Source organism: Pinus tabuliformis, chromosome 4_2 (genome assembly GCF_031772625.1).
Source record: "Pinus tabuliformis cultivar Carrire ecotype Pingquan chromosome 4_2, CPIR1, whole genome shotgun sequence".
Classification (NCBI taxonomy): domain Eukaryota; kingdom Viridiplantae; phylum Streptophyta; class Pinopsida; order Pinales; family Pinaceae; genus Pinus; species Pinus tabuliformis.
This window is the reverse complement of record NC_142304.1, coordinates 184,136,709-184,158,055: the sequence shown is the minus strand read 5'-3', so window position 1 is coordinate 184,158,055 and position 21,347 is coordinate 184,136,709.

The following is a 21,347-nucleotide window of genomic DNA, read 5'->3' as shown; positions in this document are numbered from 1 at the left end:
AAATGTATGAAACATGGTCCCGGGTAGATCGTAGGCCGGCACCTACGTACTGGTAAACATATCAGCCAGTACAAGAGCCAGGGGGTTGTAGCTCCCTTCCACTAGCAGCTGGAAAACGACTAAAGAAGCATTCTGTAGGTAGGCACCTACGTACTAGTAAATGGATCGGCTAGTACAAGAGCTAAGAGGGTTGTAGCCCTCTGCAGGTTGTAGCCTGCGTGCTGGTAAAGGACTGCACCAGTACATTGTAAAAGAAGTTCTCATTAAAGAAGAAAGAGACAAATTGCAGCAGGTGGTTTTCACCCACATTGGGTTTCCACCTTATATCATGGTGTTCATGTGTGTGGCATTTGTGTGATGATCTGTTCTGTTATACTGCACCTGTTTACTGTTAATATGCTTAATAATGTTCTGATGCATTTACTGAAGATAAGATTAACTGAATCATAAGATCTCTGGATATACGCTAGTTGCATTAGACACAGTCGCGTGTACACGCGGGTTCACTTAACTGAAGTCGTGTATATGTTTCTGAGTATGAAATTGAAAAGTTTTATCTGATCTGATAATACTGATTCACCCCCCCTCTCAGTATTATTTCCAACAGATATATATATATATATATCTATACATATATATATATATATATACATATATATATATGTATATACATATATATATGTATATATATATGTATATACATATATATATGTATATACATATATATATATGTATATACATATATATATGTATATACATATATATATGTATATACATGTATATATGTATATATATGTATATACATATATATATGTATATATATATATATATATATATATATATATATATATATATATATGTATATATATATATATATATATATACATATATGTATATATATATATATATATATATATATATATATATATATATATATATATATATATGTATATATATATATATATATACATATATGTATATGTATATATATCTGTATATATATAATAATAATAATAATAATAATAATGGTTGAAAGCACTTGGGGTTATTTATTAATGCACTAATAAAAATTAGCGCAGTTCTTAAGCCTGACAGTGGGTCCCGGCTTTAGCGTCCAAAGGGTTAAAAGGCACGCGTGTACTGCAGAGGAGATAAAATGGGAAAAAGGGCCCATGTGATGGAGCAAACTCGATAGCACAAATTGCATGAGTGTTAGCAGGTGGTGTGCCTCTGTAAAGACTTTTGGAAGAGCTCGTTGACCTCAAATCTATGGCTCAGATTGATTGCAGAGGCACACCTCTAAAGATGCCCCATACTGGTGACTGCCCCCATAGTTTCGTCAACAAGAAAGGTTGATGTCATCAACAAGCGAGGTCGCCCCCACCACTCATTCCACCACATAACCTCTTCCCTCTGCCACCTGTCATCCGTGCATGTCATTTCATCATTTACTCCACTCTGCAAGAAAATTTAATTCTCTACGAAAGCATTAAATTCCTATTTTTCCCTCCTGCTCTTTTATTTAACCTATAAAGCTCCATTTTCACTCATTTCTCTATATTTTTGTTCCCTGCTCTTGCTATTGTGGTCTCTGAATTCTCCAGCAAACCTCCCAGTCAGCATTGTCTATCATTGCCAGGTATTTAAACAGTCACCCATTATTTAAATTATCTGAAAATGTCAAAGAAATTTGCCTTATCAGTGTCATCCTCTCACATTCCACTCATGGACCCTAAAAGAGACATTTTCAATATTGTGTACAATTTAAATAATTTAGAAACCTATCACTCTATCCTCAAAAATCAAGTCGATGTCCCATTTTATGCTGCCGCGGTTAGTTCTGATGTCCTTTCAGCTTTCATCTTTGAAACTCATCTATTCCAAGAATTTATCCATTGATTATTATGAGCTATGTATCCACATAAATGTTTTATAATGGATAAGTTAGGAGAAAATATTTTCTAGGTGTCCCCCCTTTTAATTCAACAGGCATTGTGTTTTCCCTCTGCTAGTACATATACCTCTTTTTTCTGAAGAAACTTTGTTAGTTTATTTTGAAAATTTGTCAGGTCAAGAGTATGCCCAAATTGTCTTCTATCTAATGCCAAGTGGGAAATAATTGTGTTTATATTAAAATCAGTTTCCATTAGATACTTTTGCTGATGAGGTCAGGCCTATTATCTAGATTTTAACTAAGATCTTGGGAAGAGATGATGCTTCAGTCATTGATAAAGTTACTCTTGGTCATTTTAGTCTCATGATGAAGCCTGAAGTTGTTTTAGATATACTAGCTTTTTGGGAAGAGGTAGTCAATGCTCAGTTCATGAACCTTTCACCCATTGGTTGTTTTTATTCCATTCTTTAATTACATATCTCTTCTTATACTCTCATGTTGAAACATTCATGCATTTGGGGTTAAACATCATGGATCTCAACAAAAATAAGCAGTCAGTCTTTTTTGTTGTGAGATAAATCCCCTTTGCGGACAGAGGCGAACTCTCTATCCCAATGAGTGGGTATAGCAAAAAACAAAACAAACTAATGCAAACTTTCCTATCTTATGTTTAAAAATAGAGAGAGAAGGAGAAACCTACCTTGTTATGATGCTAAATGCTCAATCCTTTGGTGATAGCTTCGATTTCCTAGCTTCTAGGCTTGCTCCTTGCTTGTTCTATACGTCCGAGTACCTGCAAGAGAGATCAAAAGATGATACAAGATACAAGAGCATACATGGCATATATCAAACACAAACTACTTAATAGATCAAGGAGTATTAAGCTAAATGTATAAACATGTACATATTTATGGAAAGTGAACATCAACTATATATATTAATAAACTCCAAAGGGAAGCATACAACCAATTCCTTGATGTTGGAGGCCTCCTTTTGGTGGATGTCGAAGTCCAAGCCAAGACTCTTCAAGCACTCCTTCTCCAAGTTAGATAGGCATCATTAAGGCATAATTTCAGCATAGGAATGCAGGCAATCAATACCCAACCATTTGGGGATGGAAGGGATTTGATTTATAGGAAGGGAGAGGGAGTTAGGGATCCAAAAAAGAGGGAGGAAGGTCCACATCTCAAGGGGAAGGCCCTTAAAGGTAGGATCAAGAGCTCCAAATGGGAGAGCTCGACCATATATGCAACCAAAAACATCCAGCTCGTTGTTTCTCGAAGTTTCTAGCATACAATGCTTCTCCTCCATTTTAAGAAAACCTGCCATAAGAGGTTCAACATGACTTTCCATATCAAAACCTGCGCTGGCAGCACTGGGTCAAAGAACTGCAACCTTCCATTAGCATGGTTAGGTAGTGAGAAAAGCACGTTGGTCTTGAAATTTAGGGTTTTAGTCAACCTTCTGATCCAGGTGGATATTGGTGGCCACTTGCCAAGTCCACTTGGACCCCCACCATTGTTTCTTTTAGCTTTTCAGTTTCCTTAATTGTAGCACATTTTACTATTTTTAGCAGTTTTTCAGGTCCTGAACTTCCAGAGTCGTTTTGAGGCCCTAAACGACGTTTTTTGGGAAAACTGGGAGCAACATGTGTCCATGGACAAATGTTTCTCTTCCCAAAGTTGTAGTTCTCGGATAGATATTTCTAACAAGATATTGTGTGTGTCAAACAAAGATCATATGCCAAAGTTACGACCCGGGGAAGTTGATGTACCAATTTACCGAAACGGGGCCCACAATTTAGCATTTCATCTTCCAAGGTTAGGTTTTTGGATGTTTAGGGTTTTCCATTGTTTCTCAACAATAAATAGGCCTCCGAGCCTCATTGTAACACAGTTCATAGGCATGTAACCGCCACATCTCTTCTTAGAGATAAGCTACCATCGCCCTAGCTAGTTTATTTCCATTTTTGTTTGTAAGCATATTTCAGTATTTTACAGTAATGAAATGAAGTATTATTTCTGTTGCATCTCTATATGTATGGTTATATCTATAATTTGTTGTGTTCCTGTTTAAATCCAGATCAGTGGTATTAGAGCGGTCTGCTCTTTCTCCATCTTTCTTTGCATGTGCCCAGCGAGGTCGAGATATAAGGAGTTAGGGCTTGAACTGGTCGAACCTTTGCAAGACCGGCCTCGCAAATCCACACGGCCTCCTATGGCGGATGAAAAGAAAGACGAGGGGGTAGGAGATCCTATCAAAATATTGCTCGAAGAGGCCCTTGAGCGATAAAGGAACGTGATGATGGACAACTTTGCCTAGATCCTTCAGCGGCTACCCAGGGGCGACACATCTACTTCCAGCAGCTACTCTGGAAGTGCCACACCCTTTAAGGTACAAGTTAACTTTGACATTCCCATATTTGAAGGTTATATAGACGCAGACACCGTAGATAAATGGTTAAATCTGCTAGAATGGTATTTTTCTATTCATGATTTTTCCGGCTGGGAAAAGATTACTTTCGCTCTTCTCAAAGCCGCCCCCCACGTCAAGGATTGATGGGAAACCTACTACGAGCAGAAGGATGAAAGTACAAGCTCACTATTTTCAGCTGCACCCACTTGGAATTCATTCCGGGATGCCATCAAGGAGCAGTACTACCCTGTCGGAAGCTATGAGGATCAATACATAAAGTGGACCATGCTGCGGCAGGGAAGGGACCAAGACGTGCCGAAGTTTACCAATATTTTCCATACCCTTCGCACAAAGTTGAGTATGGAGGATACAGAGCAACATTTGGTACTCAAATACCGTGGTTTCCTGCACAAGTACATCCAAGAAGAAATAGAATTTCTAAACATCTCCTCACTCGACATGGCACACTGAGATGTTGTCAAGGTCGAGCAAAAGTTTAAACAAAAGAAGTGAGACTTTCGATCTGCGAATCTGAAGCAAGGGAAAGGTGCCCCCAAACCGCAGAACAAATGACAAAGCTAAGGCAGGGTGACCCAGGACAACCCACCAAAGCTGCAAGCAAAGAACAGCGCCGCGACGCTGAAAAAGGACACAGGAAAGTGGTGTGAGTTCCATAAGAGCTCCACTCACAACACAAGTGAGTGTCGGGCCAAGAAGTCACTGGTGACCAAGCTAAAGGTTTCAGAATCAGATACACGTTCTGACTCTGAGTCAGAACCCAACAAGGGGAATGACAAAGGGAAGAAAATTATCAATGCAGAGTCCAATGCCACCATTGCCACCATGAAGATCTAGAGGGAGGAACACGAAGATCCATTGGAGGAGGAGCTTCTCTTCCACTCCTAGATGTGGATAAAGGGCTCCTTGCTATAGTTCATTTTCAACAGCAGGAGTCAAAAGAACCTCATTTCGGCAGAGGTCGTGAAGCGAATGGGCTTACTGACCACAACACATCCACAACCGTACACCATCGGGTGGCTTCACCAAGGATGAGATCTTCACGTGAGCCAGTAGTGTTGCCTTCCATACAACATCAAGCCCTTCACGGATGAGGTATTGTGTGACGTTTCTCCCCTTGATGTTTGTGATGTATTATTAGGACAACCATACTTGTGGAAGCGACATGCTGTGTATGAATCAAGGCCCCGTGCTGTTATTGTTACTTTGGGAAATAAGTTGTACAGGATACCGGAGGTAGCACCACCTACCACCATCTCTTTGGTTACTACAAAACAATGCAGTAAGCTCATTTCCAAAACTGGGAAATTTGTTTTCCTGATGATATGCCCTCAAGGAAAGAAGAAGACAGTGGACACGGCTTCCTGACAAGGCCCCTCTGCATGACAACTACAGATGGACAAGGTTGTGGAGGAGTACGAGAACATCTTCACCTCCCTCGCAGGGGTTCCTTTGCACTATCAGGTCAAGCACTCCATTGATCTGATCCCAAGTGCACCACTGCCCATTGGACCAATCTATCGGCGCTCCATTCTAGAGAACGATGAAATCAAGAGGTAGATTTAGGAGCTGCCGCAGAAAGGCCACATCCGTCCGAGTTCATCACCCCGTGGGAGCCCGATCGTGTTGGTACAGAAGAAGGATGGGACTTGGAGAATCTATATTGACTATTGAGCGCTGAACAAGATCACTGTCCATAATAGGTACCCGATCCCATGGATTGATGATCTCCTGGACCAACTGAAGGGGGAAAAATATTCAACAAGATTGATTTGAAGTTAGGATATCACCAAGTACCAATCGAACCCTCTGATGTGTGGAAGACTACCTTCAAAGCCAAGGAGGGCCTTTTCGAATGGTTGGTTATGCCTTTCAGATTGATGAATGCTCCTGCAACATTCATGAGGCTAATGGACGACATCTTGTGGCCATTCACCAACTCATTTGTAGTGGTACACTTGGATGACATCCTGATCTTCAGCCAGAGTTAGGAAGAGAACCTCCACCACATCCGATAGGTTCTCCAAACACTGGGCAACAGAAGTTATGTGCCAATTTGGAGAAATTCACTTTTTGCATGACCTAGGTTCAGTATCTGGGATACATTATTGATGAATGGGGGGTGCATGTGGATTTAACCAAGATCCAAGTCATTCAAGATTGGCCATCTCTAACCACTCTGATAGAGCTCCGCAAATTTCTAGGTCTTGCCAACTTCTACCGTAGGTTCGTGTTTGGATTTTGTCATATCACTTGGCCCTTGAGTCAAGTCACCAAGGGAGGAGTGAAAGAAAAATTCTTTTGGTCTGAATCTCAATAGAAGGTATTCATAGAGTTGAAAGATCGCCTCTGCTCGGCACCAGTGCTCACACTACTAGACTTGCAACAACCATTTGAGGTCGAGATAGATGCCTCTGACCATGTTATTGTGGTAGTCCTTACTCAACAGGGGCATCTAGTGGCATATCACAGTGAGACACTTTCAGACACAGTCGGAAAGTATCCCACTTATGACAAAGAGATGTATTCCATTATGCAGGCCTGCCAAAAATGGAAGAATTACATTTTGGGGAAGCAAACGGTTATCCACACAGACCACTGACCCCTGCAGTTCATACAGACCCAAGGGAAATTGCAAAATGATCGCCATCAGAAGTGGTCCACATACCTGCAACAGTTCACTTTGAATATCAAGTATAAGAAGGGTGGCACCAATAATATTACAGATTGCCTCAGTCGACCATCGATATGGCGTTAACCACCGTGCTCAACCCTTGCGGGCATGAGACTTTTGATTGGCCACTTCTCTACAAAAGCAACCCAGAATTCAGCCACAAATACCAGACACTCTTGGAGGGTTAGCATGTTCTAGATTTTCACCTCCAGAATGCCCTGTTATTCCACCTGGGTCACCTTTGTGCTCCTTCAAACGAGCGTGCCAAGATGATTTGGGAAGCACACTATAGTTGAGTTGTTGAGCATTTCGGGGTCGAGAAAATGGTGGCAGTACTACAGAAGTATTTATATTGGCCGAATCTTAGACACGATGTCAGGAACTACATTAGATCATGCATTGCCTGCGCCATTGCCAAACTGACCATCAAGAAGCAAGGCCTCTATACCCCACTGACTATCCCTAGTCGACCTTCGGAATCCATCTCCATGGATTACATGTTAGGCCTTCCTTCTACTAAGCATGGAAATGACTGTGTTTTTGTGGTCGTCGACAAGTTCTTGAGGATGGCCATTATGGCAGCCTACAAGAAGAATATCACAGCAGAAGCCACTGCTAAACTCTTATTTGAACAAGTGTGGGTACACTTTGGGATCCCACAGTCTATCATCTCAGATAGGGAAAACAGGTTCCTTAGTACATTTTGGTCCAATATCTGGTCGATGCTAGACACCAAACTCAATAAGTCCACAATGTTCCATCCTCAAACTGATGGCCAGACAGAGGTTGTCAATAGGATGATCGTACACATTTTGTGCATGTACAACTCAAAGCATCCACGCACATGGGATGAGAGCCTCCACTATGTTTAGCACAGTTACAACTAGGCTCTCCACATCTCAACTGGCCACAACCCTTTTTAGGTGGGCTTGGGATTCCAGCCACTATGTCCCATTGATGTGGCCTTGCCATCTGTAACTACTCATGCAGATTCGGCTCATGTCCAGTCCGAAAAAGATAAAGCAAATAGCTTCGTTGAGCACATCCAACATATTCGCCAGTAGGTCCACTATATTTTGGAGAAATCAAATGCCAAGTACAAGTAGCGACATGATCAACATCAGGTGCCACACAAGTTTCAGGTGGGCGACAAAGTCTGGTTGCATTTGCAAAAGGAAGGCCTTACCAGAGCCTATAAAAAACTCATATCACTTCGATATGGTCCATACACCATTACCAAGGCTGTGGGAGACAATGAATTTGAGTTCAAAATTCCCCTATTCCTTGGCCTGCACCCAGTGTTCAATGTGGACTGCCTTCAGCCATACTTTCCCCCATTACTAGACACATCCGATATTGCAAAACAACTCACACCCACAGAGTTAAATCCAGATTGCATGGAACAAGCTACAACTGTTCAGATCATGGACACATAGATCAAGCACACCCACCAGTGGAATATCCAACTATATCGAGTTGTCAAAGTAGGCCAACTCCTTCACCAGGGCAAGTGGCTCACCAGGGACCAAGTTCAACAGAAGTTTCCTCATCTCATGGAGGAACTCAATGCAATGGGGACCATTGCTTCCTAAGGGGGGAGGAATGATCCAGGTGGATATTGGTGGCCACCTACCAAGTCCACTTGGACCCCCACCATTGTTTCTTTCAGCATTTCAGTTTCTTTAATTATAGCACAATTTACTATTTTTAGCAGTTTTTCGAGTCCTAAACTTCCAGAGCCGTTTTGAGGCCCTAAACGACGTTTTTTGGGAAAACTAGGAGCAACTTGGGTCCATAAACTGATGTTGCTCTTCCCAAAGTTTATGTTCTCAGATAGATCTTTCTAACGAGATATTGTACGCGACAAACAAAGATCGCATGCCAAAGTTACAACCCCGAGAAGTTGATGTACCAATTTAGCCAAACGGGGCCCACTGTTTGGTGTTTCATCTTCTAGGGTTAGGTTTTTGGATGTTTAGGGTTTTCCATTATTTCTCAACAATAAATAGGCCTTCGAGCCTCATTGTAACACAGTTCAGAGGCATGTAGCTACCACATCTCTTCTCATCGATAAGCTACCATTGCCCTAGCTAGTTTATTTCCATTTCTGTTTGTAGGCATATTTCAGTATTTTACAGTAATGAAATGAAGTATTATTTCTATTGCATCTCTATATGTATGATTATATCTGTAATTTTTTGCGTTCCTATTTAAATTCGGATCACCTTCTCTAGAATTGACTCTAGGTAATTTTTCTTCCATTCTTCAGGGATGTTTAAGTATGTGTTTCATGATTAATACACTTCATAGTTTGTCAAAATTTTGGAACTTAGGGATGTGGAACAGGAAGTGAACAGGATGTGTGACAAAATACTGTGTAATAGATGCCCCCTAAAGCATGAAGGAAGAACAAGGAGTGACAAGTGAAATGCTTTACAAGTCAAGGGAAGGACCGAAAAAACACCATCAAGAGACTTGCAAATCAAGCATATATACATATACATATCTGATGTCTCTGACATAAATATCCATAATGATGCATGAATAGGCATCTAATAATACATGAATCCATGACATGGGCACAACCATCCGAATAGAAGGGATCATGTGCATGGATCCATAGTATGGATGCAACCATCTGGATAGAAAGGATCATATAAATGGACCCACGGTATGGTCGCAGCCATCCGTATAATCATGTGTACAATCCGAAATAACTCACAACTCCATGCAAATTGTATTTTAGCAAATGGAATCTAGGGTCTTGAGATTTGTCCCGATTTGATAAATGTATGAATTCTAGCATGCGAATAGATGTGTCGAATTTGAACATGATAGAAAAACTGTTATGAAACCAGCTCAAGAAAAGATAGAAAAGATAGATCAACGCCTTATAATTCAGCCTCTTTGAGGGGGCAACCTCCTTTACATTACATAAATGAACAATTCTTGATGATTCAAATGACAAAACCTCCTTTCTATATAGAGGAGTCTAAGGAGTCACAATATAACCCAGCCGACCTAACAATGATAATATAAAGCCACAAAAATAACAATAGAGGGATTCTATGGGGCACAATAATAACAATATGGGCGCAATAGGGGCACAACAATATTAATAAGGGGTATAACTACAATAGTAATGGGGTAATCACTAGTATTATAGGGACCCAACATGCCCCTCTCCTTCAAAAAAGTGTTGTCCTCAACGCTTGAGTAGTTCTGGATACTTTTGCATAAAATTCTCATCCTCCCATGTGGAATCTTCAGCAGATAAGTTCTTCCACTTGATAAGATACTCTGAAATTGATCGATTTCGTAGCTGTCGAGTTCTTGTTTCTGTGACTGCTTCTGGTTCCAATACAATTTTTCCTTCCTCGTCAAGTTCTGGCAATATTGTTTGAACTGGGAGCTTGTCGCCTATAACCTTCTCTAAACATGAAACATGGAGAACTGGGTGCAATCGAGAAGTTGCAGGAAGCTCCAAGTTGTATTCCATAGTACCAACCTTTTGCAACACCTTGTACGGACCATAATACTTTGGTGATAATTTATTATCCTTCTTAGCTTGCTTGAGGGACATTTGCTTATATGGTTGTAGCTGTAGGAATACCCAATCACCTACATCAAAACTTCTTTCACGGTGATTTTGATCTGCATGTTGTTTCATTCTATTCTGTGCCAACACGAGGTTATCCTTTAAGAGTTGGAGGACTTGTTGTTGATGTTCGATGTGATGTTCCACTGCCTGAACCTTAGAATTTTCTCTTAAATATGATGTGATGGATGGTGGTTGATACCCATAAAGTGCCATAAATGGGGTCATTTTTGTTGTTTTATGGAAGGAAGTGTTATACCACCATTCAGCCAGAGGCAACCATTTGACCCATTGTGTCTGTTTATCAGATACAAAGCAACGAAGATATCTTTCCAAACATTTGTTTACTATCTCAGTTTGCCCATCAAATTGAGGATGATAAGATGAGCTATGAGCTAACTGAGTACCAAGACAAGAAAATAATTCTGTCCAAAAATTTCCAGTGAAAATGGGATCTCTGTCACTTACAATAATCTTTGGGTTTCCATGTAGCTTTTGAATTGTTTCCATAAATGCAGTAGAAACTACATTGGCTTTAAATGGATGTGATAATGCACAAAAGTGTGCATACTTGGTAAGTCTGTCAACTACCACCATGATGACACTCTTTCCCTCAGACTTGGGTAAACCTGTGATAAAATCCATTGAAACCTCCTCCCAACGTTGCCTTGGAATGGATAAAGGTTGTAATAGACCCGGTGTCTTAATTGTTTCAACTTTATTTTGTTGGCAAACCAAACATTCTGCCACAAACTTTTGAATATCTGATTTAAGGCCATCCCAAAAAAAATTCCTTCTTAACCCTGTGGTAAGTTTTTAAAAATCCTGAGTGCCCTCCTAAGGGATAAGTGTGAAATTCCATAAGAATCTTTTGTTTTAGCTGGGAATTCTTACAGAGGTATAAGAGATCTTTGTACCATAATGAATCATTTTGCCAGCTAAATGTATCAGACGTACTGGAATCTTGTTGTAACTTTCGAATAAGTGCCCACACTTCTTCGTCATTCTTCCATTCCTCCCTTGCTTCGTTTATCCAATCTGGTTGGATAATAGAAATGGCACACAACAATGCTTCCACATCCTCATCCTTTCTTGAGAGTGCATCTGCCACCACATTTTGCTTTCCTTTTTTGTAGATGATTTCAAAGTCATAACCCAACATCTTTGTGACCCACTTTTGTTGCTCTTCAGAGGATAATATTTGTTCTAAAAAGTATTTAAGGCTATCATGATCCGTTTTTACCTTGAAGTGTCTTCCCATTAGGTAGGGTTGCCATTTCTTAAGTGCATGGAGTATTTCCAACATTTCCTTCTCATAAATAGCTTTGCTTAAAAACTTTCCCTTGATTGGACGACTTTCAAAAGCAATGGGTCTTTCATCTTGCACTAGAACAACACCAATTCCATTTCCTGAAGCATCACATTCCACAATAAAGGTTTTTGTGAAGTCTGCTGTAGCTAAGACCGGTGCTTGGCACAATGCCTCTTTAAGATGTTCAAAGGCCTTTGTTGCTTCTGGAGTCCATGAAAATGCATCTTTCTTCAATAATGTTGTTAGAGGTGCTGCTATTCTCCCATAATTCTTAACAAACTTGCGATAATACCCTGTCAACTCGAGAAATCCTCGCAGATGCTTTATGGATGTGGGGATTTTCCATTCCTTAATGGCTTTAATTTTGCTAGGGTCTACCTTAAATCCTTCATGAGATACAATATGACCCAAATATTCCACCACCTGGACTCCAAAGAAACATTTGGATCTTTTTGCATATAATTGTTTCTCCTCCAATAGTTGTAGCACCCTGTCAACATGTTCAACATGATCCTTCCATGTCTTGTTGTAGATTAGTATATCATCAAAAAATACTAACACAAAGTTTCTAAGGAATGGTTTGAAAATTGAATTCATCAAACCTTGAAATGTTGAAGGTGCATTGGTAAGGCCAAAAGGCATGAAGAAAAATTCATAATGACCCTCATGAGTTTTAAATGCTATTTTCAGAATGTCTTCAGTCTTCATTCTGATTTGATGATATCCTGAACGAAGATCCAACTTGGTGAAGTAAATTGATCCATGCAATTCATCAATGACAGGAATGGGGAACTTATCTTTAATAGTGAGCTCGTTGAGCTCCCTATAATCCGGACACATGTGCCATGATCCATCCTTCTTGTGCCCCAATACTACTGGAGCAGAGAAAGAACTTTGACTCGGTTGAATTATACCAGCCTCTAGCATTTCTGCAACCATACGTTCAATTTCACTCTTTCGAACATAGGGATATCTGTACGGCCTGATGTTTGGAGGAACACTTCCTGGAATCAGATGAATAGCATGATCATGATCACGCATAGGTGGGAGACCTTTGGGAGTCTCAAATACCTTGCAATGACTGTCCATGACTTTTTGGAGATCTGGAGAAATAGATGATTTCGATGTGGAAACATCTAGCGAACATAATTGTGCAATTACACCTCTTTGCTTCTTTTTTAGAAGCTTTGTCATACCATTAGAGCTGATTATCTTTCCTGGTTTCCCTGCAATACCCCTTAATTCAACTTCCTTTCCTTCCGTAGAAAATTTGATGAAAAGTTCTTGAAAATTAAAAGCTATTGTACCCAAGGATTGTAGCCATTGGACTCCTAGTACAACATCAGCACCTCCCATTGGAATGGAAAGCATTGGGCTAGTCAATACATATTCTCCCATGGATAGCTTGATATTATGGCACTTTCCAGAGCAATTTATTGTTCCTCCATTTGCAATCATCACTTGACACTCTGGTGCTGGATATAGGAAGCAATTCAATTCTTTTGCTACCTTACAATGAATAAAATTACGGGTGCTTCCTGAATCAATCAACACTATTACCGTTTTTTTCTTGATTTGTCCTTCTATCTTGATGGTTTGAGGAGTGGTAATTCCCGCCAATGCATTACAAGATATGGTCGGATTTATTTTTTCTTCATCTAGGCTTTGTTCCTGGAGTATATCCTCTTCTTTTGACCTTTCTTGCTCCTTTTCTTCTTCCTCTTCACAATCTATGTAGAATAATTTCTTCTCAGCACACTTATGACCTTTAGTGTATTTGCTATCACAACTGTAACAAAGCCCTTTTGCTATTTTTTCTTCAATTGTTGTGGTGTCAACCTTATAGGTTGTGGAAGACTAGGGGCAACAACACTTCCGTCTTTATAGTTGTGAGTGGTATGCTTCCTGGTTGCCATAATTTTGCTTTCCATTTTTCTTGCTAACCTGAATGCCTTCTCTAATGAATCAGGTTCCCAAAGGCGAACATCATGTTGGATATTATCCTTTAAAAACCCTATGAACACATCAATCCTATGCTCCTCTGGAATATCTTTTACCCTTATGTTCAATTTTTGGAACTCCTCAATGTGCTCCATTATTGAACCCTTTTGTTTGAGACTTATCAATTGGCTAAAAAAAGTGTTGCTTTTTGTATTCTCATAATGTGCTATCAATTCTTCCGTAAAAATTGCCCAAGTGATAAATTGTTTACGAGAGCAAAGCCATTGATACCATACAAACTGATTTGGTTCCAAATATAAAGTTGCCATACGTACCTTTTGTGTGTTTTGCACATTATTGAGATCGAAGAATTGCTCCATCTGTAATATCCATGTGGCGGGATCCTTGCCATCAAACTTCCTCATATCGATTTTTGGAATATGGTGAGTCTTCGATCCAACATTAGAGTCTATGGAATCATGATTAACATTTCTTTTGCTCTCATCATGAGTTTCCTTTAGTACCCTTTCACCATTAGTGACCATTTCTTGTAGCAGCTTATTCATATTTATCTTCAATTCTTCCATCTTATCATCCATGCCATCAATTTTAGCGTCCATGCCATTCACCTTAGCTTCCATGCCATCCATCTTAGCTTCTACGCCTTTCTTTAAATAATCCATCTTAGCTTCTACACCTTTCTTTAAACCATCCATCTTAGCTTCTACATCTTTCCTTAAACCATCCATCTTAGATTCTGTTGCTTTTTGTGCAAGTGACACTTGTTGCACTTGTTCTTGTAATTTTGATATATCATATAGCATTTCTTCTTCTTCTTCATGAGTCATGCTAGAGCTTTCAGGTTCCTTACTAGGTGTTTGCATTTTCTTTCCTCGGGGCATCAGTTATCGATAATTATGCTCTACTAGCCCTTTGAATTCCTTCAAAATAATTTTCAAACCACTCTTAAGCAAAAAATTTAAAAGAATCTACACACCTTTTTTTCACTTTGTAGGAGCTCAATATTGCCTCTGATGTATCTCTGTATTTTCAGATCATCCAGTTCTGAAATTGCAACCTGTGGTAGCCCTCTGTGTCCTCTTTCCAATGCCACCAGTCTGATCCAATTTGGATTCTCTAAGGAATAGTTATGCGAAATCGCCCACAGTGACCTGATTATAGACTAGTTCAGTAGAGCGAACTTGTACGACGTGCCACGAGTCACTGTTTCGTCCTTTGGCTCTGAAAAATATATAAAAGAAACTACAGTCCGTCCTCTTTCTGCACCTTCTTACGAAATTTCAATCCAATGCTCAGGGAAAAAGTTATGATGATTTTCCCCAGGTCACCTGTTTGGAATGTAATTCAGGAGTCTGCAAAAAGACCAACTTCCTCAGATCATATCTCCGTAAATATAGCGCAAAAAGCTCTAAAATTCGGACCCGAGATTCAGAACGATGTCTTCTCAAATGGGTTTTTTTTTTAGCTTCTGAAACGTCGCAGAAAAAAATTTATAGTGAAAATTCCACGATGACTTGTTTGGAGCAGCGAAACCCTAGAATCCAAAGCTCTGATACCAAATGTTATGAAACCAGCTCAAGAAAAGATAGAAAAGATAGATCAACGCCTTAGAATTCAGCCTCTTTGAGGGGGAAACCTCCTTTACATTACATAAATGAACAATTCTTGGATGATTCAAATGACAAAACCTCCTTTCTATATATAGGAGTCTAAGGAGTCACAATATAACTGAGCCGACCTAACAATAATAATATAAAGCCACAAAAATAACAATAGAGGGATTCTATGGGGCACAGTAATAAAAATATGGGGGCAATAGGGGCACAAAAATATTAATAAGGGGTATAACTACAATAGTAATGGGGTAATCACTAGTATTACAGGGACCCAAAAAAAACCACCTAATTACTGATAAATGATGTAAACTATTAACAGGTACGAGAGAAACCACCAGTAATGACAATGGCTCTCAAGGTACAATTAGCACAATCCATGAGCGTGAATAATGAAGCTGAAGTTGAACACCCAAAGAATCATTCGATCAAAGGCCAGTGATGTAAACCGGTCATCGAATTCGAAGAACTTGCCATTGAGGCATGCAATCTCTAAGGTACTGGAAGGGAGTTTCTAGATCATCTTCATGGATAATGAGTTGAAACAGGGAACGATCTGTTGAAGGAGGGCCATAATGTATCCCACATCATCGAAATGAAACAAAAGGATATGGTAGAGTAGGTAAGTTTGATTGACGATTGTGGAAGAAAGGTCAGACAGTGTATAAGCGGTAAAAACTGCAGATAGTACTTCTCTTGAATAGATCGGTGACATGACTCCTGAGATTGGTAGCATTTAACTCAACATGGGATCAAAGGTCATGATGACGAAGTAGGAGAATAAGATGAGAGGCAGAATGGATTTACCACACCCAAGAAGGCAAGTGATAAAGTGAGGATATCTCGAACCCGACACGAGAAATAAATAAGTTTCATGTTCAAGAGTGACATGTTGCCTTTGCAAAAAATACAAGAGATGTTCGCTTTCAAATTTCCCCCATTATTTCTAGTGAGTATCCCATTATTTTTTATTGCAATATTGAAGGGGATAGCATATGCTCGCCATATAAGTTCATCCTTTAGATGAATCCATCCTATTAAGTTTAACGAGTCCTAGGAAGGAGAAACTCGATATCGTCATGACAACAAGTACTGCGTCGTTCAAGTTTTACTAGTCTCATAGAGGTGAAACTCAACATCTTTTTCATGTTTATAGAGTTTTAAAAAGAGGCGAAAAAGAAAACTCCAAAGGTCCCTTTTCGTAAATCGTCTCTTGAATTTGAAAAATTATAAAATGATATACAAGAGAACCTCTTAGCCATGTTCGACGAAGGTATTCCTTTTTTGTACAATAGTCTATCTCAGTATTGAAAAGGGTTAAACTTATACTGAATAGACTTCATTTCATTTACTTTAACGAGTTTTAAATGACAAGTACTCGACTATATTTTCATGTTTGAAGAGTTAGAAAAGAGCTTAAAGATGACTCCAGGAGGTTGCTTTTTCGTTTATTTTTTACGAGTCTGAAAAAGTGATAAAATAAAACTCGTTGAATCAGTCATAATTAATCACTGTCACCATATTCTATGACCTATCATTGCACAAGTCAAATGCACATTACCAATTTTGAGGAAAAAAATTGAAATATAATTGAAAATTTCCCTAATTTGGTAAAAATGACATTTAAAAACTTATAAAAATCCCAAAAAGTAAATCATTTTCACCATTTTACCATTTGCCAAATCAGAGAGAATTTTTACCCTATTTTACCTCAATCTTCAAGTGGAGAATACGATCAATCCTTGACACCATCTGTTGAGTTTTTCGCTACAGGTAAGATATATGTCCCTTTCCTTCAATTTGGTTGTATTTTTATGTAATTTCATCCATAGATTAGGTAGTATGGAGGGAATAGAAAAGAATTATGTCGAGGAATATCAACGCAGATTTTACCCATAAAACCCGCTCTGTTCACCCTGCATCCAACTGCGGCAGCATGCTAGAAGCGTAGAAAAATCCATGGGCAGTTGCGCTGGCACAAAGTAGCAAAGTTTTTGAAAATCCTCCAAGTTTAATGCTTTATTTCTCGATTTGCTTCCATAGAAACTTATGAAAATTTGTTTGATGTATGTTTTACAGGTTAATATTAAAAAAAAATTGATTCAATGGAAAGAAGGAGGACATGAAGTTGAGGACCATCAAGTAGCCCATGACTCAAATTGCATTGCCACCCTTCGAGACAATGGAAGGGAGAGGGTTTGTTGGTCTGTATGAAGTGCCAAAATACGAAGTGAAAGTCAGGCAGACTGAAACAAGTTAGTTTTGGATCCATTTTCGTGACGTTCTTCCTGGAATGTGTGCCATTTTTTCGATGTCAATGGATAGAAGTGGATGCACCAGTGCCCAAAGATCCACAGCTGATGCGGTGGGGTGAGCTTATGCCTCAATAGGGAGGTAGTCAACAGATGTATTTTCCCCCAACATTTTTTGGGTGGCTACGACAACAAATGATCATGATAGATGATTGGGCATATGCTGGCACAAATTTTTGAGGAGATCCTGATCTTCCACTTCCACCAGGCGCACAGTGGACTGATGCAGGTAGAAACTAGTTTTTAAAGTTTTGAAGTTTTAATTTTTTGTATGTGTACTGAGATTTGATACTTGTGATTTTCGCAGATGTTGGACCAGAGAGACCTTCATGTGTTTCTCTAATAGCCAGGTGAGTGGCATGCTAGATACAGAATGCTCCTTATGAGGAGGGAGCAGATCTGATCATTGAGGTGGAGCATAATCTGGAAGTCCTGACAAGGGCCATTCCAAAATATGATTCGATTGATGAGGTGCCACTACAATATCAGAGGCACACTGTAGGGGTACCCGTTAGACTGTGTTGGTTACTAAACTGAGTCATTAGAGTTGTGTCATGCTGTCATGAGCACCATGTGGATGAATAACCGTCCCTTGGTCTTTATTTTCTGCACTTATGTAAGCTTGAGAAGCCATGTGTCTCAGAACACATTTTTTGACATTTTGATGTAATAAAATTTTTGCAAACACTCTCTATACACACACACACAGACACACAGACACACACACACACACATTTTCCTGTTATGTTCACTATGTGATGGTTTTGTTTTACATATGTCGCAGATGTCTATCTAATACAAATTAGCCAATGTATCTGTTAATGTGTTCAAACGTCTCGGAATATGTTGATAAGTGATATAATCAAAATCTTGTTCCAAAACATGAACTCGCAGATACATTCTCAAAATCTAAGGGTTCCTAACTGAATATTATCTATCAAGTTGTAGTACAATGAGTTGTGAATCAAGATTAATGACCAACTCTCTGATGCTAAGAGTAATGGATTTTTACAAAATCTCAATAACCGCACTATATTCGGCAATGTTATTAGTAGTACGACCTAAACATACACCTTGTAAATTCACTAACTCACCATTAGGGTCACAGATTTCCCATGCGGCGGAAGACAAATTCCATGTACTATGACAAGCTCTATCAGCAAAACCGACATAAAGGTTCGATGACATCTGAAAACCAAGTAGAATAAATGGTAAGCAAAGGAAAACATGTTTGCAAAAGCAAACAAACACACCAAAATTAAACTACATACTAATGAATAACACACTATTGTACAAAGTATTTACACAAAATCACGGATAATACTTCAGATGGAGCCCATTTCGAGACTCGGCTAATCGATCAAGAGAGAGTAAAATTGTAGTTTCATCATTGGCATGACATGTAAGCTTCAACTTAGCCAATTAGTGGAATGACACACAAAAATGGCAATGCGCCCATGACGCCCAGGAAAATGAGGGTTATGGGTCAGAAAATAAATGCTCCATTGTGATAATGGGAAAACGGTAAAAAATCAGTGAAAAAATCTCATAATGGGGAACACAAACATCTTCAGCTCATCACGAGAAAAAGTTGCCCCTAAGTGAAAAAATTTGACAACCTCAGGTTGGGCTGAGATGTCACTAGGAAAACTAGCCAAAATGCTCCCCATGTTTCCTTCGAACAACACTTCATGAATCAAAATAATTGTCTGGAGCGAATGATTCGGTACATCAAAAACAAGGGTTTCCCGACAAGAAGAGATCTCACTAAGGGTTGGGAGAAATGACGAATGATGATGGGCATAATTCCATGGAGTTTCCTCAAGATGCATAACTTTTTATACTCTTTTCAGTTAGAAATGTATCATTCAAAGGATCCAGATAATCCCTGGAACTAAGCCAAGTAGATCGCGAATATGCGGCTAGACTTAGACTGAAATGATCGTGAATTTAATTTTTTTTGCAAAAGCTGAAACGACAACTTGATATGCGTGCTCTACAGGGCTAAGTAGCATAACATCACCAAAACCATCAATCTGATTGTTTAGTCAATTTAGTGTCCTTAATTGCTTGCATGAATTATCAATTGAGGTTTGTAGACTGATGAAGTGTGATGGACTATATGTGCTTAGTAAACTTTTCTCTTACTTCGTTGTTTTGTATCTTTATGTTTATTTTGGGGGTTTCTATTGTTTGATGTCTAAGAATATACAATCTATGAGATATTTACATGGATCTAATGAGTTTTAAAGGAAAGGATAGGTTCCTAAGTTAGTCTAATCTCCTAAAAATGGACCAAGAATCATTTTAACTAGTTAGGACCTAATAAGAGAAACAGAGCATCTATCTTATCCTACCATTTAGTCCTAATCCATGGATCTAATTCTTAAAACCAAAAGTAATGCTAATGCAGAAGGTAATTCAATAATTGCATTCATTTAGCCATTCAACCATTCAATTTTGGAATATGATAGAATCGATCTCCTTGAAATGATTTTTTGGAATGTCAAGTGATGCAACTAAGTAATGACCGGAAAACAAAAAAGAAAAGATATCAGTTTGTAAAACTAACAATTTGCTGAGTAAGCTCAATCACTACATGAATCGGATATTTAACCATTTAAGTTAGAATTATCATCATTTCTAAATGGTTTTGAGAACATCTATTAAGACAGCTAATTAACAGTTCTATGCTAAGAAAATGAGTAATCAAAACAATAAGAAGCTAAGAAACTGTGTATTCTCATTACTTCATCTTTCATTTAGTCATTTCTCATACAATATCTCAGAAGAATAAGACCTTCACAGTTGTGATTTTTATCATTACACTATTGGTTACAAACTAGAATGAAACAAAATTAAAGAAAACAGACTTGTAGAAAATAGAGTAATAGAAATTGAACTAAAAACAAAAAGTGAAAAAAATCCTTCAATGTAGGGGCCCTCTGCAACTGATGTGGTTGGATGAAAACTATTTAAAGATGCACTTTTAAACCACCATTGACAAAACAGAGTTTGTATTATCAACAAAACGAAGTCTGAACAGAGTATTTAACAAAAGCCTGTAATTCCTTCTAGCTTCTAACTACTTCTCGGTTTCATTCAACCGATATTTATAAAAAAATAACATAATTGTCTAAGAGAAAATCTTGTTATAGGTGGCTTGATCCAAATCTATCATGACTGTTTATAAGAAAACATGCTACAAGTGGATTAATTTGAATTGTAATGAGAGTGTTAAACTTCTGATCAGCTACAGGTGGCTTGATCCGCATTAACTCCTCAACTTCTGATAAGCTACAAGTGGCTTAATCCGCATTAACTCTTCAACAGAACTATTAGACTCTTGATTAGCTACGAAAGAGCAAATCAAGAGTCCTACTGCTACTAGATAACGTATTTGACTCCATCTTTGACCATGACTTTAGGCATGCTTTTCTGTCGATCTGGACCGAGTGAGTAGGATAGAATCCATGTGGAGATGATTCTGGAAATGCCCATGTGGCCTAGTTCTTCATTTGACACCTGTAACTTGCCAAACCATGAGAG